Below are 15,748 nucleotides of genomic sequence, written 5' to 3'. Positions count from 1 at the left end.
TGCAAAATCGGTGGAGAGTGTGGAAAGAAAATGGCAGCTTCCCCAAGCCTCTCGGGTTTAGAGATATTCTCTGACACACTCTCGGTGCTATTTACTGCTTTAGGATCGTTGGTTGCAGTATCAGCAAGAGATTCTGCTTCTTCTGTAACGTGTGGCACAGGGTGAGGAAGTTTCTTGATGTGTGACACGTGGATCCAATTCTTTCGGCCAGCTACCCGCACCGCTGTTTGGGTGACCAACAAGACCTGGAACGGCCCACGCCAGCGAGACGCTCAAATGATCTAGCAAGCACCCAGCTACCAGGTTGTATGCCGTGGCCCGGGCCTTCGTACCGCACAGGTAAGGCCTCTCGTACCTGGTGGTAAATCAAATACAGGTTTTTAGTCAATTGGCTACAATAATCTGAAAATAATACTTTTTCAATATCTCTTAACTTTCGACATTTTGGCAAATTCCAGATATTGGCAGGTCTCCCCATTACCACCTCAAATGGAGAGAGCCCAGTCTTAGTTTGAGGGGTTGTACGCATGGCTAGTAACACGATTGGTAAGGCGTCCGGCCATTTTAGTTTGGTGCCGGCACACGTCTTAGCGAGTTTGTTCTTGATGATACCGTTGTGTCTTTCTACCAGTCCGGCGCTCTGAGGATGTCTGGCCGAATGGAACCGTTTGTCAATTTGTAACGCTGTACATATCTGTCGGATTACAGCAGCGATAAAGTGTGGACCATTGTCCGACCAGATAACTCTCGGCAAACCGAACCGGGGAAAATACTCCTTTAACATGGTTTTCGCAGTGGTCATAGCTGTGGCATCTTTAACAGGGAAAGCTTCAACCCACTTACTAAAGGCACAAATGACTACCAATACATATTTTAAATCATTGCATCGCTCCATTTCAATGAAATCAAAGTGGATTACTTCAAATGGGACAGAGGGTGGCCCAAAACTTCCCTTCGGGGTTGCTGTCCCCTTTCCCACATTATGTTGTAGCCAAATCATACAATTCTGGACATAGTGCTGAGCAATTTTTGAAATTTTTTCGTTTACCCACACCCTTTCTAACATTTTCGTCATCTGTTGAGCACACACATGCGTAGGACCGTGTGCCATTACAATCATCATTGGCACATACGCATCGGGGAGCAACCATTTCCCATCCTCCATTTCCACCCATCACCCATCGTCATCAAGTTTTCCCAAGCCCTCAGCCCACCTTTTGGTTTCTTCTACTGTGGCATCGGCTTGGATATCTCGTACAGACCCCGCTCCCTCATCCATCACATTAGCATTTTCAGTCTCCTTAGAAACATATATCTCCGTAAATAGATCAGTGGCAGTTTGTCTGGCTATTTGATCAGCGAAAGCATTCCCTTTTCCAATATTATCTATAATCTTGCGATGTGCTGCATATTTTAAACTGCTAACTGAGTAGGGAGCGCAAGTGCTGAGAGAAGTTGCACTATTAGGGTACCATGTTGGATCTTGGTGCCATGCAAGGTTAGGAATCCTCTCTCCGACCAAAGTCTCCCAAAGTTGTGAACCATCCCAAAGACATACTGACTATCAGTATATATATTCACCACAAGCCCTTCGGAAAGTTCACAAGCTCGGGTTAAGGCTATAATCTCTGCGGCCTGCGCAGAATTATGCGTAATTCTCTTAGTTTCCACAACCGTGCTCAAGGTAGTGATTGCATAAGCGGCTGTGGATGTACCATCCAGAAGTTTAAAGCAGGAGCCGTCACAAAACAGCTCTCCTTGCGGATTATCCAAAGGGGTATCTTTCAAATCAATCCTGCCCTTTGTTTCTTGCTCGGTCGTATACAAACAATCATGTAAGTCTTCATCACCGCAAGTAATATCTTGTGGGAAAGGTAGGAGTTCAGCCGGATTAAGAACACAACACCTCTTCATTTGAATGTGAGGGGCAAACAAGATCAATTCGTATCTTGTCAACCGTGCGGAAGTAAGGTGTTGCGTTTGAGATCGGTTCAATAGAACATCTACAGAGTGAGGCACCATCAGGGTCAAATCATGGCCTAGGACCATTCCCTCACTCTGCTTTACAGACGCAGCAGCAGCGACAGTGCTTAAACATCTTGGCAAAGCGCATGCTACATGATCAAGGGCGGAGGAATAGTAACTGCACAGCCGATTCTTCCCTCCATGCTCCTGCGTTAATACAGCCAAAGCACATCCATCACGTTCATCCACAAACAATACGAAGGCCTTATCATATTTTGGTGTGCCCAAAACTGGTGCAGAGCATAGTGCAGTCTTAAGCAAGTCAAACAATTGCTGGTGTTCCGAAGTCCATGGCAACGGCAAAGAAAGGCCAACATCGGTTTTATCACTAGTGAAAAATTTGGGATCCACAACCTACAGTAAGAAGCCATACCTATCAAGGCCCTAACTTCCTTCTGCGTATTTGGGACAGACATGCCAGAAATGTGTTTTATTCTTTGAGGTGTCAATCTTCTTCCCTCCTTTGACAGGAGATAGCCTAAATATGCGACCTCCTGGCAACAATATTGAAATTTCTTAAGCAAAGCTTTGTGACCATGTTTAGCTAGATGAATGAGTAGTAACACGGTGCCCTCCTTACAGGCACTCTCAGAGTCTGCAGCCAGAAGCAAATCGTCAATGTACTGAAGCAAAGTACAAGTAGAGGGCAATTCAAGGGTATCAAGTTGCTCTTTCAAAGCCCTACTATAAATACTAGCACTTTCTGTGTACCCTTGAGGTGCACGAGTAAATGTAAACGAGCGTCCTCCTAAGTTGAACGCAAACAAATATCTACTATCCTTGTGTATAGGAATACTAAAGAACGCATTCTTTAGGTCTACAACACTAAAGTAAGTAGCTGTAGCTGGAATCATGGTTAAGATTATCATCACATCAGGCACAATTGGAAACTGCGGCGCCACAACTTTATTAATGGCACGTAAATCAATTATAAAACGAAACGGAATTACATTATCACCTTTCTTGTACACTGGTAAAATCGGACTATTACACAAACTTCCCGAGATTTCTTCAATCACACCACGGTGCACAAAATCGGAAACAATACATTTCAAAGCTTGCTCGCCCTCGACCGAAATCTTATACTGGGGAATGTGAGGCAGCTCAATTCCATGTTTCAAAACTATCTTAACAGGCTCAATCTGCAAAACACCGACATCATTGTCGTCAACAGCCCATAAGGTCTCTCGTACATTAATGAATTCTGGAGGCAAAGATCTAGTCAGAATTTGCGAGGCAGAAGATTGCTGCGGTGAAATTGTCAAGCGTACTTCATCAGAAGAACAATAAATCACTGCATTTATTTCTTTTAACAAGTTCAATCCCAGCAAGTTTTCCCCGCAATCCGAGGTCAATAGAAAAGGACACTGGTCCGTAAAAGGACCCAAAGAAATAGGTACTGGCATAGAGACCGGACAAACAACTGGAGCACCGGAAAACCCTAAGAATCATTGGTTTGCCCTGAGAGTGGAACGTTTGGAACCTGTGAACGATCAATGGAACACTTCTGTGCTCCAGTGTCTATCAAAAACTGATGTTTCCTATTTCCCACTATCATTTCAACGTAGGGCCCTTTGTGATTGACGGGAATAGGTATAGGTTCCAAACCCTGCTTCGGGCAATCCTAACGAAACAAAATATTGTCAAAAGGAAGCTCTTCAGATAAATATGCAGCGGAAGGATGATCGAATATGTTTCTACTATCTACACTCGGAGTCTGATTGTCCTGTGAAAAAGGCTGTTGAGGGTCCTGTGTAAACTGACCTCTACCAGGGCCCCCTATGCCCGGGCAACCTCTAGATCGCCTATCCATATTATTATTCGACCTCTGTTGAAGGGCGGGGCATTGTGCTCGCCAATGACCCTCTCGTCGACAATACGCACATTGATTAATATTCACAGGACCCAAGGGCACATTCCCTTGTTTGACATACTGACCTCTAACCTGAGAGTTTCCCCCTCTGGGGCCTCTAACAATTTGCTGCAATAGCACCTTTGTTTTTAAATCGCCTTTCCGCTTTTCAATCCTATCTTTTTCATTGTTGACACGATTCTCATAATACTGAGCCATATACAGTACTTCTGATTGCGATTCCGCCTGCCAAGCGCTCTCAGAGGACATAATCTGTGACTGGATGTGAGGCAGCAGCCCACGTACAAATTTGTCCACAAATAACCTTTTCCCAGACTCTGTGCCTAGGTCTTGTCCACTGAAATCCGAAAATACCTGTTCGAACCGATTAAAGAAGTCGGTAGCACCCTCAGACTTTCGGGAATTATGGTTTTTAATTTAGCAATGATTCTATCAGGCTAGGTTAATATCACCTGTGTGGTCTTTCACCAGCTGGCTAATATCACCTTTTGTGGTCTTTCACCAGCTGGCCTTTCCCCATCGAATCTAGTTAAATTCGCCCATGTATCTCCCAACTCGGGTACATCGTCAATAGTTCTAACTTGTTTCCACAAATCTACGGGCAGGAGTACTGGAAACAACAAATCAATGTCAAGGTGAAGACTGAAGATTGCAAAACGGATTCCATCTATTTATAGAACCCTGTCGGATTTTTCCTAATATCAGGAATAGACTGTCTAATGGTGTTCACTTCCTGTTGTGAAAACGGGACATGAACAAACTGTGATACGTAATGTGCGGGAATGTCCACAGTGGCTATACCTCGTGCAGCATCGGCCGCAACTTCAACCTTCGGGACAAATGTTGGAGGAACCTCTCTCATAGGCAACTGAGATGTAGGCAACTCCGAACGCTTACTAAGCCACAGAGCCAAATCGTGCGCTAAAGCAGTTGAAGAAGTGTCAAATGAAAAAGCTTTCTTATAAATATTCAATAACTCTGTGGGACAACTAATCTTCCTCCAGTGAACCCTCGAAATACACGTACCCCGCTCGCACAGGGCCAATCGCGTGTGAAAGTTCCCGCCCACCCCCAAAATACACGTACCCCGCTCGCACAAGCCCAATCGCGTGTGAAAGTTCCTGCGCACCCCCGAAATACATGTACCCCGCTCGCACAGGGCCAAACGTGTGTGAAAATTCCCGCACACCCCAGAAATACACGTACCCCACTCGCACAGGGCCAATCGTGTGTGAAAGTTCCCGCGCACCCCAGAAATACACGTACCCCGCTCGCACAGGGCCAATCGCGTGTGAAAGTTCCTGCGTACCCCCGAAATACACATACCCCGCTCGCACAAGCCCAAACGCGTGTGAAAGTTCCTGCACACCCCTGAAATACACGTACCCCACACGCACAGGGCCAATCGCATGTGAAAGTTCCCGCGCACCCCCAAAATACACGTACCCTGCTCGCACAAGCCCAAACGTGTGTGATTGTTCCTGCACACCCCAGAAATACAGGTACCCACCTCACACAGGGCCAATCACGTGTGAAAGTTCCCGCTCACCCCCGAAATACATGTACCCTGCTCGCACAAGCCCAATCGCGTGTAAAAGTTCCCATGCACCCCCGAAATACACGTACCCCACTCGCACAGGGCCAATCGCATGTGAAAGTTCCTGCGCACCCCAGAAATCCACGTACCCCACTCGCACAGGGCCAATCGCGTGTGAAAGTTCCAGAGCACCCCAGAAATACACGTACCCCGCTCGCACAGGGCCAATCGCGTGTGAAAGTTCCTGCGCACCCCCGAAATATGCCTACCCCGCTCGCACAGGGCCAATCGCGTGTGAAAGTTCCCGTGCACCCCTGAAATACATGTACCCCGCTCTCACAGGCCCAATCGCGTGTGAAAGTTCCTGTGCACCCCCAAAATACACATACCCCGCTCGCACAGGGCCAATCGCATGTGAAAGTTCCCGCGCACCCCCGAAATACACGTACCCCGCTCGCACAAGCCCAATCTTGTGTGAAAGTTCCTGCGCACCCCTGAAATACATGTACCCCACTCGCACAGGGCCAATCGCCTGTGAAAGTTTCCGCGTACCCCAGAAATACACGTACCCCTCTTGCACAGCGCCAATCACGTGTGAAAGTTCCTGCGCACCCCAGAAATACACGTACCCCGCTCGCACAGGGCCAATTGCGTGTGAAAGTTCCCACGCACCCCTGAAATACATGTACCCCGCTCACACAGGGCCAATCACGTGTGAAAGTTCCTGCGCAACCCAGAAATATACGTACCCCACTCGCACAGGGCCAATCGCGTGTGAAAGTTCCTGCGAACCCCCGAAATACACCTGCCCCGCTCGCACAGGCCCAATCGCGTGTGAAAGTTCCTGCGCACCCCCGAAATACATGTACCCCGCTCGCACAGGGCCAAACGTGTGTGAAAATTCCCGCACACCCCAGAAATACACGTACCCCACTCGCACAGGGCCAATCGTGTGTGAAAGTTCCCGCGCACCCCAGAAATACACGTACCCCGCTCGCACAGGGCCAATCGCGTGTGAAAGTTCCTGCGTACCCCCGAAATACACATACCCCGCTCGCACAAGCCCAAACGCGTGTGAAAGTTCCTGCACACCCCTGAAATACACGTACCCCACACGCACAGGGCCAATCGCATGTGAAAGTTCCCGCGCACCCCCAAAATACACGTACCCTGCTCGCACAAGCCCAAACGTGTGTGATTGTTCCTGCACACCCCAGAAATACAGGTACCCACCTCACACAGGGCCAATCACGTGTGAAAGTTCCCGCTCACCCCCGAAATACATGTACCCTGCTCGCACAAGCCCAATCGCGTGTAAAAGTTCCCATGCACCCCCGAAATACACGTACCCCACTCGCACAGGGCCAATCGCATGTGAAAGTTCCTGCGCACCCCAGAAATCCACGTACCCCACTCGCACAGGGCCAATCGCGTGTGAAAGTTCCAGCGCACCCCAGAAATACACGTACCCCGCTCGCACAGGGCCAATCGCGTGTGAAAGTTCCTGCGCACCCCCGAAATATGCCTACCCCGCTCGCACAGGGCCAATCGCGTGTGAAAGTTCCCGTGCACCCCTGAAATACATGTACCCCGCTCTCACAGGCCCAATCGCGTGTGAAAGTTCCTGTGCACCCCCAAAATACACATACCCCGCTAGCACAGGGCCAATCGCATGTGAAAGTTCCCGCGCACCCCCAAAATACACGTACCCCGCTCGCACAAGCCCAATCTTGTGTGAAAGTTCCTGCGCACCCCTGAAATACATGTACCCCACTCGCACAGGGCCAATCGCCTGTGAAAGTTTCCGCGTACCCCAGAAATACACGTACCCCTCTTGCACAGCGCCAATCACGTGTGAAAGTTCCTGCGCACCCCAGAAATACACGTACCCCGCTCGCACAGGGCCAATTGCGTGTGAAAGTTCCCACGCACCCCTGAAATACATGTACCCCGCTCACACAGGGCCAATCACGTGTGAAAGTTCCTGCGCAACCCAGAAATATACGTACCCCACTCGCACAGGGCCAATCGCGTGTGAAAGTTCCTGCGAACCCCCGAAATACACCTGCCCCGCTCGCACAGGCCCAATTGCGTGTGAAAGTTCCTGCGCACCCCCGAAATACACGTACCCCACTCGCAAAAGGCCAATCGCGTGTGAAAGTTCCTGCGCACTCCCAAAATACATGTACCCTGCTCGCACAAGGCCAATCACGTGTGAAAGTTCCCACGCAGCGGGGTACTTGTATTCAGATGGGTGCGCAGGGATTTTTACAGACGTTTTCGTGGTTGGGGGGCTGTATGTTGGTCCACTGGCCTGTGCACCATGTACAGGATTTGTGCGCTGTTCATGGTGTTGGGGGCTGGTTATGGATGTTGAAATCCATGAATATGCTGTGCGTGGAAATGGATTGTGGCGCACGCGTGGCGCAGACTGCCGCACGCGCACACTATGCGCCAGCCACGTGCACCACTTGTGCGCTGAATTCTATGAATTACCCCCTTAGAATTAGCTGGTGGCAGTGGTATCTACCCTCACTTTTCTACCGCGTTTATTCTATATAAACGTGGTACTGTTTTAGGCTATTATATTAGCATCGAACATAAACCCGCTTGACCAAATACTCATTCTTTTGTCGCTGGTCCGGTTTAGTCGCCATTTCTTTTTGTTAAAATCCTTCTTGTGTTTTACATTGCGTGGCAAACCAAGTTTGCCTCCTTTGTTCACTGTCTTTTGGCGGGCTTCTGCCAACAAGCCCTCCTCTAGGCGCATGGGTGTCTATGTGGGCTGAATGTGAGGGAGGGGTGTAGTCACCCCCTGCACATCCTAGGAAACCCAAGTCACACTTTGGCATGATTGGCTGAGGACAACCCCCCTGCTGCGTGAATGACAGCCAGGCTGTGTGAATGAGGGATTTTCGCATAAAAGGCAGGACTTTTGGGCTGGAAGTCAGAGTCACCACTGGAACTACAAGGAACCGAAGAGAAGAAGACAGCTGCTGCAACTACCCCGTCCCGGTGAAGCCCTGCTGCAGTCCTGAGCTATCTACCCTCCGATGACCAGAGAAGATCCAGTCCGGAGTCTTCTTCCCTTGAGCCTGGTGGGGTCAACCAGCTCATCTTCCACAGCCAGAGATCCTCTTCATGGTCAAAATCGATGTACACAGCTGTAGTGATCCGCATAGCCACCTGAAGAGCCTCTCCTGTTTTAAAGGAGCACACCTTTTATTCACCGTCGCTGCTGCTGGCTTCATCTCTGTGTGGTGCAGACCCCTCCAGACGTCCTCTTTCTCGTCTCCACGACCGAAGCTCCAGGAACCGTGGGTCTGCAGGAAACTACCAGGAACAACTGCCGTGGCACAAGCTTCTCCCTTGAATAAGGTACTGTGTTCTGCTTTGAGGAACCAGGGTGAATCCCTTTTCTCCTCTTCCAAGGCTTGTCCTTATCTTCCCTCCTTCTTAAGACTTTTTAGTCCTCTGCGGACAATATCTAAGTACTCCTGGCAACGTTGAATCTTGAACTCTCTGACTGTGTGATCCTCGACAACAGGAACCCGGTTCCACTTGACACTGGCTCCGGCCTATTGACTCTTGTATTTCTGTCAACGAGTGTTCTCTGATTCTGTCTGCCCTGACAAAAGTATTGCCTATGATTTTTGTCCCCAACTCTCTCTGGTTTGGTTGTTGTAGAATCTTGGGGTAGTTAGATACCTCTTGGTGTATTCTAACTGTTTATAGTTTTCTAATTGAAATTTTGCTAATGTTTATGCACAGATTAGTTATTAAATTTGGTTTTAAGAATATTAAATACGCGTTTATAAGATTTGCTGGTAATCTCTGCCTTAGAATAATGGTACTATCATTACATTCGAACCATCCACAATTCTTTTTTATATATGCAGTGTAGTGACCTGCATTGGTTGTGGCTCCTGCGTGGTAGATTATACCTATTGTTGTGATGGTTTTCTTACCAAGTGATACTTGACCATGTGTGAATCCGGTCAGCATGCAGTTGTTTTTGGTACCATCTGCATTGTAACGGAAAAACATTACTATTACATATTTACTATGCGTCTGTATTTGTATGGTGGAGCGATTATCTGAATTGCAGGTAGTACATAATCTGCCATGGTTTGCATTTTGTACAAGTTGCTGAAATGGAATGGATTCACAGTTAGGTATAGATACATACACGAAGCGTTCATTAGGGATTTGTTCCTGTGCCACATGGCTGCAGAGAGTGCATGCATGTATCTATACCTAAGAGAGTGTATAGTAAATTTTACCATTCCAGCACAGCAGTCCAATTCTTGTCTTATTCCATGAACGCTGTCGGTGTTGTCAGGATTGTTGGTTGCATTTCTATGAAGGAGTAACATTTGCAAACACAATTAGTCTGTATTGTGTAAGTAAATGTTGTCAATAATTGGAGGCAATTGGAACAGAATATTTATTGCTACATTTGCTTAGCAATTTACACCAGTTATATTTGAAAATTTGAATGGACCTGATAGTTCTGTGTCCAAGTCATTTGTTCGGAGTGTGTGTTGCTTCTTTGAAGAAGTACTTGAGTTACTTTGAGCAGTAGATTCTTCTTTGGTTGTGGTAATTGATGATGTATTAGCTTCTTTTACTTTCTTTGGCGGAATTGCATTGAGATCATGTATCGTTTCTGTTTGAAGTAGTTTTCTTTTACAACGTTTTCCTTTTTGTAGAGCAGGATAGGTTTTTAGATGGGGGGTGTACAGTGAACGTGGTCTATTGTATTCTAGAATGCAAGGAATATCAGCATTTACTTTACTTGCATCAAAGTTGATTAGAAATAGCCCATCAAGTGTACGTAAGCGTGATAGTGCTACATAGCTCATGCCTTCTTTAAAGACTGTGCTACAAATATCTATCAATGCTTTATCTAAGGTAAGAACGTGTGATTTGTGAATGGTGACTGTGTATGCTAGAGTTAGAGAAAATTGTCCTCTGCGTACATACATGTCTTTGAAAAGAAGGAATCGGAATGTTGAGTGTCCTATCCTTTTAACTTCTGAAAGCTTGTCAAAGAGAATATTGACAAACTGAATTTTGTTGTCATGTGGGTATGTTTGAAAGCCAACAACTGTACCAAGTGCTCCATTAACTAGTCCTTGCTCCACATCAAGGTTACGTTTAAGCATTATTCTACAGATTAAAGATCATTTTAATATTTTCTCCAAACCAGCTGTGTCTAAGGTATTTAGTCTTGTTGTGGCTTGTTAACACATGGGTAGCGTCATACCATGTACGTCCAGTTTGTCTGTGGAGCAAATTTCAATTATTGGTTGCATTTCGTTTTTCAACATTGTTTCATTGAATTTTGAACAGCTTGCAAGAGTTGGCATCAAGGACATACAATTGACATTTTTGTGTGCTAATCTTTCCATGACATCAGTAGCACATGAGTTATCGCCATAGAGTGCATGGGTGTGCCAGTTGTTTAATATTGCTTGTGCTTCTTGAGATAGTACACCAACTCTAATACTTTTTAAAAGGTTGGTGTAGGTGAGGTTTGCAGACTGGCACATGTTTTCTGTTAATTATCTGTATTGGAAATGTAGCCAAAGGTTAACATGTCCTATGCTGCCAACAGTTTTACAGCAGAGTTTGTGTCCTAAGGTTTTAAAAATAGGTTCACCTTGCACTGGTGTTAATTGAAGAAGATCTCCAAAAACAATAATGTGTTTTCCTCCAAAGAGCTCTTCGTAGTTTGTTTTGAGTACTTCTTGTAATCTGAGGTGAATCAAAGTCAACATTACGTTGGAGACCATGCTCATTTATCTATTAGTAGCATTTTCATTTGTTTCAAAACTCTGTGTCGTTCCATTGCAGCTTCTGTAGAAAGTTTGTAATAATCCAATTTGTTTTGGTGTTCTACTGGAAGGAGTAGTAATCGGTGAAAAATGACACCGCCTATGTTGTAGGAAGCTAAACCTGTGGGGGCAGTTACAACAGTGGACAGTTTATTGTTTGTCAATTGTTGAAGGAACATGCTGATTATTTTAATTAAGAATGTTTTTCCTGAACCAGCTTGACCACTGACGTATAGCAGTATAGGTTTGTAGTTTTGGCAGGTACAGTTTTTATTTTCATGTTGTACACCATGTTCAATTTGTTTTGTTACTTCTTGGAAAACGCTACACTGCTCATTGTTCAGTTTTGATTTCAGTACAGGGAAGTCTTCTATACCTTGTTCATAGTGACACATGGTGTTTTCTACTTCTGTCATAGCTAATTCTGCCTCATTTGCAATTAGTGGCTGTCCCAGTGGTTCTTGGCTTCCTGTTACAGAAGGTTGACTACGGTCGGGAGTGTCCTCATCTAGTTGGGCCTGGAGTTCTTCTTCATGTTGCTGTTCATTGTGCAACATTGTTTTGTACTGTGTAAAGTTTACATCTGTTATAGTACTTTCATTTGCTTTGAAAGTGTCTTCATAGGAGTCATAGATATCTAGTAACTCTTTTTCTTTTCTCCATGGTTTAAAAAGTTGTAGCAGGGACATGCAATATAGTTCTTTATGTTGAGGCGTTTTTAATGAACATTTAAAATGATTAATTCAGCTTCGTTTGGTAAGTTTGACTAAACTGCCTTCCCAATTTGTCACTCTGTAGCTACCTTTGTTTTCATCTGGTTTTTTATTATTTTTGTATGTGAAGTTTTGGGCTATGTGGTATTGACACAGTGTTTCCAAAGTGGTACTCCTGTTTGGTTAGTATGTGTCTAGTAAATTGTTTTCAAAATGTCTTGGCTGTTAGGATCATTTTTGGCTATTGTTTCTATGTCCTCATATGATTTGAGAATTCTTTTTCTACATTTAGCAATACCAAGACTTAGCCATACTATATGTTCAGATTATCCATACAAAGCAGTACCAGTTAAACAGTCCGCAGCTTCATAGCAGCCACATTCTCTATGAGAGAGCATTTTTATGCCTAAGCTGTACATTTTCTGTGACAGTTTTTTGTCAGATGATAAGTCATCCCAGAGGTCTTGAAGCTCTGTTTTTTCTGCTTTGGTTAAGTAGGCTGTGACATATCGTGCAACTGCAATGAAATTGTCTGCAATGTACTGCACATCTATGTTTGCATTCCATAAGAAGGCAATGATTTGATATGTTTTGCTTCTTCTGTCCTTTTTATGTAATATGTGTTTTAAGGTGATTTACCTTCGGCAGAATGTCTAACTGAAGACATGAATTTGTTTACTTGACCTGTTTTTGTAACTGGTCTAGGGAAACCAAAACGGCATTTGGTGTAGTATTTCCCTTTGATTTTATATTTGCGACAACAATATTTCCCACATTTGTGTCTATGAAATTTTTCGATAAACTGTAAAACAGTGGCATCACTGTCTTGACCAAATTTAGGAGCATCTTTAATTCATAAAAGCATGTGGATATGTGATGCTCCTCTGGCTTGGTATTCTTTTCTCCAAAGGTTGTGAAGCACTTCTCTGAGGGGTGGAACAGTTTTATTACAAATAAAGTGCAGCATAGCAATGAAGCAATGATGGAAATATCTTGAAACATTAACAGGATCTAGATAGCAGATTTCTCCAGGTGTTAGTATATCTATGTTTGTTTTGTTTTTGTTTGCTATGCGTAGGAAATCATGTAAATCTTCCCATGCATATTCTGCACAACTTAATGTAACAAACCAAGTGGGTGGTCCAAGGTTTCTTATCATACAACGTATATCTCTGTGACGTCACAACCAGTATTCTTTTGTACCACGCATGTTTGCTAACAGATTTATAATGCTTGATTGTAGATCCTCATCATTTTCTTGCACTTTTTGTAGTAATTGCGTAGCTGACATATTTTGAAAATGGGTACCTGATTTCAATGTGTGTGCAACTCCTTAGCATAGAGTTGCTAGTTCATTTTCAAAGAGTAGGTGGAATATGTATTCCACATTTTGTCTAAATCTGGGATCTTCTGGATGTGCTCTATTTCTTCGAGTAGTTCTTTGGCTGTACCATGTAGAAGATTGTTATTTAAATTGGCTAGTGCTAAAGCGTGACTTTTAACATGGTAGAGTTTATGGACCATATTTCTTATAGTTGAATGATGTGTTGATATCATTTTGATATGATGGAAGGTGCTTTTGCAAATAGGTCCTGAAATGCAGGCTAATGAATGTCCTTGTAGTCCTGTGTATTTGCACACTGGACAGGTATCCATATTTTGTAGTAGTTTCATTTTGAATTTGTCTTTGCCTTTCACATACTGATTGAGGAACTGGCGTAAAGATTTGAAAGATATTTTGGCAATGTTACAAATTGACATGCACGGCCATTTGTACACTGGAATTTTTGGTTCAGTGGAATGGAGAGGTGATACTGAGTTTTCTGGGGATATTTTTGTAAGCAGCATTTCTTGTTCCATTATGGTATTATTACGTTTTTCATACCCTCGTCCACTGCTATGTATGGCAATTTTGTTTGTATGCTTATTCATTAAAATATGGTTCTGTGCTCGTGGCGTGACTCCATTCACCTCCACAGATATTTAAGACATTATTTTTGTTGACATTCCGTTTATTGAGCAGTCTTTTTTGTAGTTTAGTTTTGTTCCTGGTTTCATTCTGTTTAAAACTAAAAGAAATAAATTCCTTTTGAGAAGGATTGCACTGTCTATGAGAGCTTCTTAGATTCATTTTCTACGGTAGGTTTTAAGGGTTGTGCATGATTTCTCTCCTGTTTTTATAAGATTCTGTCATGAAACACCCATGGAGCCTGTGGAAGAGATGGAAACAATGGAAGAAGGACTGAGCTCCTCCTTTACCTGGACGTTACGTTCTAGCCTCGCTGGAACAGAGGCTATAATTAACTGTCAGGTGTGGCAACCGGTGCGTTGCAACTGATTTCTTTCCCAACGCTAGGTGACAGTGCTCCTGTCTCGTGCTACTCCTTGTTTTTCTACCTATTTGCCTTTTCATTGTTTGTCTGCCTGCATTTTATTGTGCATTTTTTCTACCACGCTTCCTGTGTGGAATATTTCTTCTTTATTTTGGACCTTTCCCTGCTCGCACTTTTTTGCTAATTTCCCAGCGTGTGTGTTTATTTTTGCTGGAGTCAGCAGACACATGCGTTCGCTCTGGGCTTTTACTCAGCAAGCGTGGACTTGCTATCTGCAGTCCTTTTCAACACACGCTTTTCCAAGCAACTGTCACTTTCAACTCGTGCCCTCTGAGTTGTGTGCTTCCTCTGACCTGTGTAACCTCTCCTTCTCCTTCTGTTTACTTTGTTCAACCTTGCTCACGGAGTTCTTGGAATCTTTTGCAAAGCTTAGACATTGCACCCAAGTGCATTCTGGTATATGTAGTACTCTAAAGAAGTGGGATTCCAAGAAGGATTGCGAATTACCCACTCGCTGAGCAGTATTCCAAGAAGGATTGTGAATACTTATTTGAACTTAAGCTGTATTCCAAGAAGGATTGCAAATACTTATTTGAACAGACCAACTCACCTGAAACTACCCAGGGTTTTTCTGCTGCGGCTTTTCCCTGATTTGGGGTGGGGTCCCCGGAGTCCCCGCTGCCGGGCATATTGCCTTACTGGCAAAGTGGCCTCCGGGGGAGCTCGGCCCTATCTCTTCAAACAAAAGGGCAAGACGGTGAAAAAGAAGAACCAAAGTGCCTGGAGAGAGAAACCAGTGGAGACTTCTTCAGACGAGCTTTCGGAGGCCAACTCAGAAACCTCAGGTGAGGAGTGGGAGAGTGATACGGCTACAATTGTAGACACTAAACAGCCCGAACCTGAGAGATTCTGAAGGACTCTGTGGCGGAACATTTTTTGTTAAATACTTTTTTTGGTATGGGTACTTGCCACTACATCAAGATTTATAGGAGCAGCGTTGGCAGTAGTGGTAGCTGAATTCTTGTTAATCACTTTCTGTTTCGTTTTACATTTTGAAAGAGCAGGCACAGTTTCTGTACTGGAAGCTTGTTTTGTTTCGCTTAATGACTATATTAGCTGTTTTGTTTGAGGTTTTTGTACAAATTCTGCTAGAGATGGATGCTTATTTTGGACACTTTTATTTTGATGTTCTCTACTTCTGCCTTGCTTTCTATGGAGTTGCTTTTTGGTAGGCATTCTTTGGGGTCTGTTGGGAAAAAAAGAAAATGTGGGTTGGGCTGTTGTGCAATGTTTGTGTGCTGTGTTCATGAGTGTCTGAGTATGATGGTAAGAATGTTTGTGGAGGTGGGTGATTTTGCAATGGCCAGCTACAGCAAGTTGGGAAGGTTATTCTTGTATTTGTGTGTTACTATACTGGGGTTCAGATG

Source organism: Ambystoma mexicanum, chromosome 4q (assembly GCF_040938575.1).
Source record: "Ambystoma mexicanum isolate Mex_15411 chromosome 4q, UKY_AmexF1_1, whole genome shotgun sequence".
NCBI lineage: Eukaryota > Metazoa > Chordata > Amphibia > Caudata > Ambystomatidae > Ambystoma > Ambystoma mexicanum.
This window is presented reverse-complemented; position numbering follows the sequence as displayed.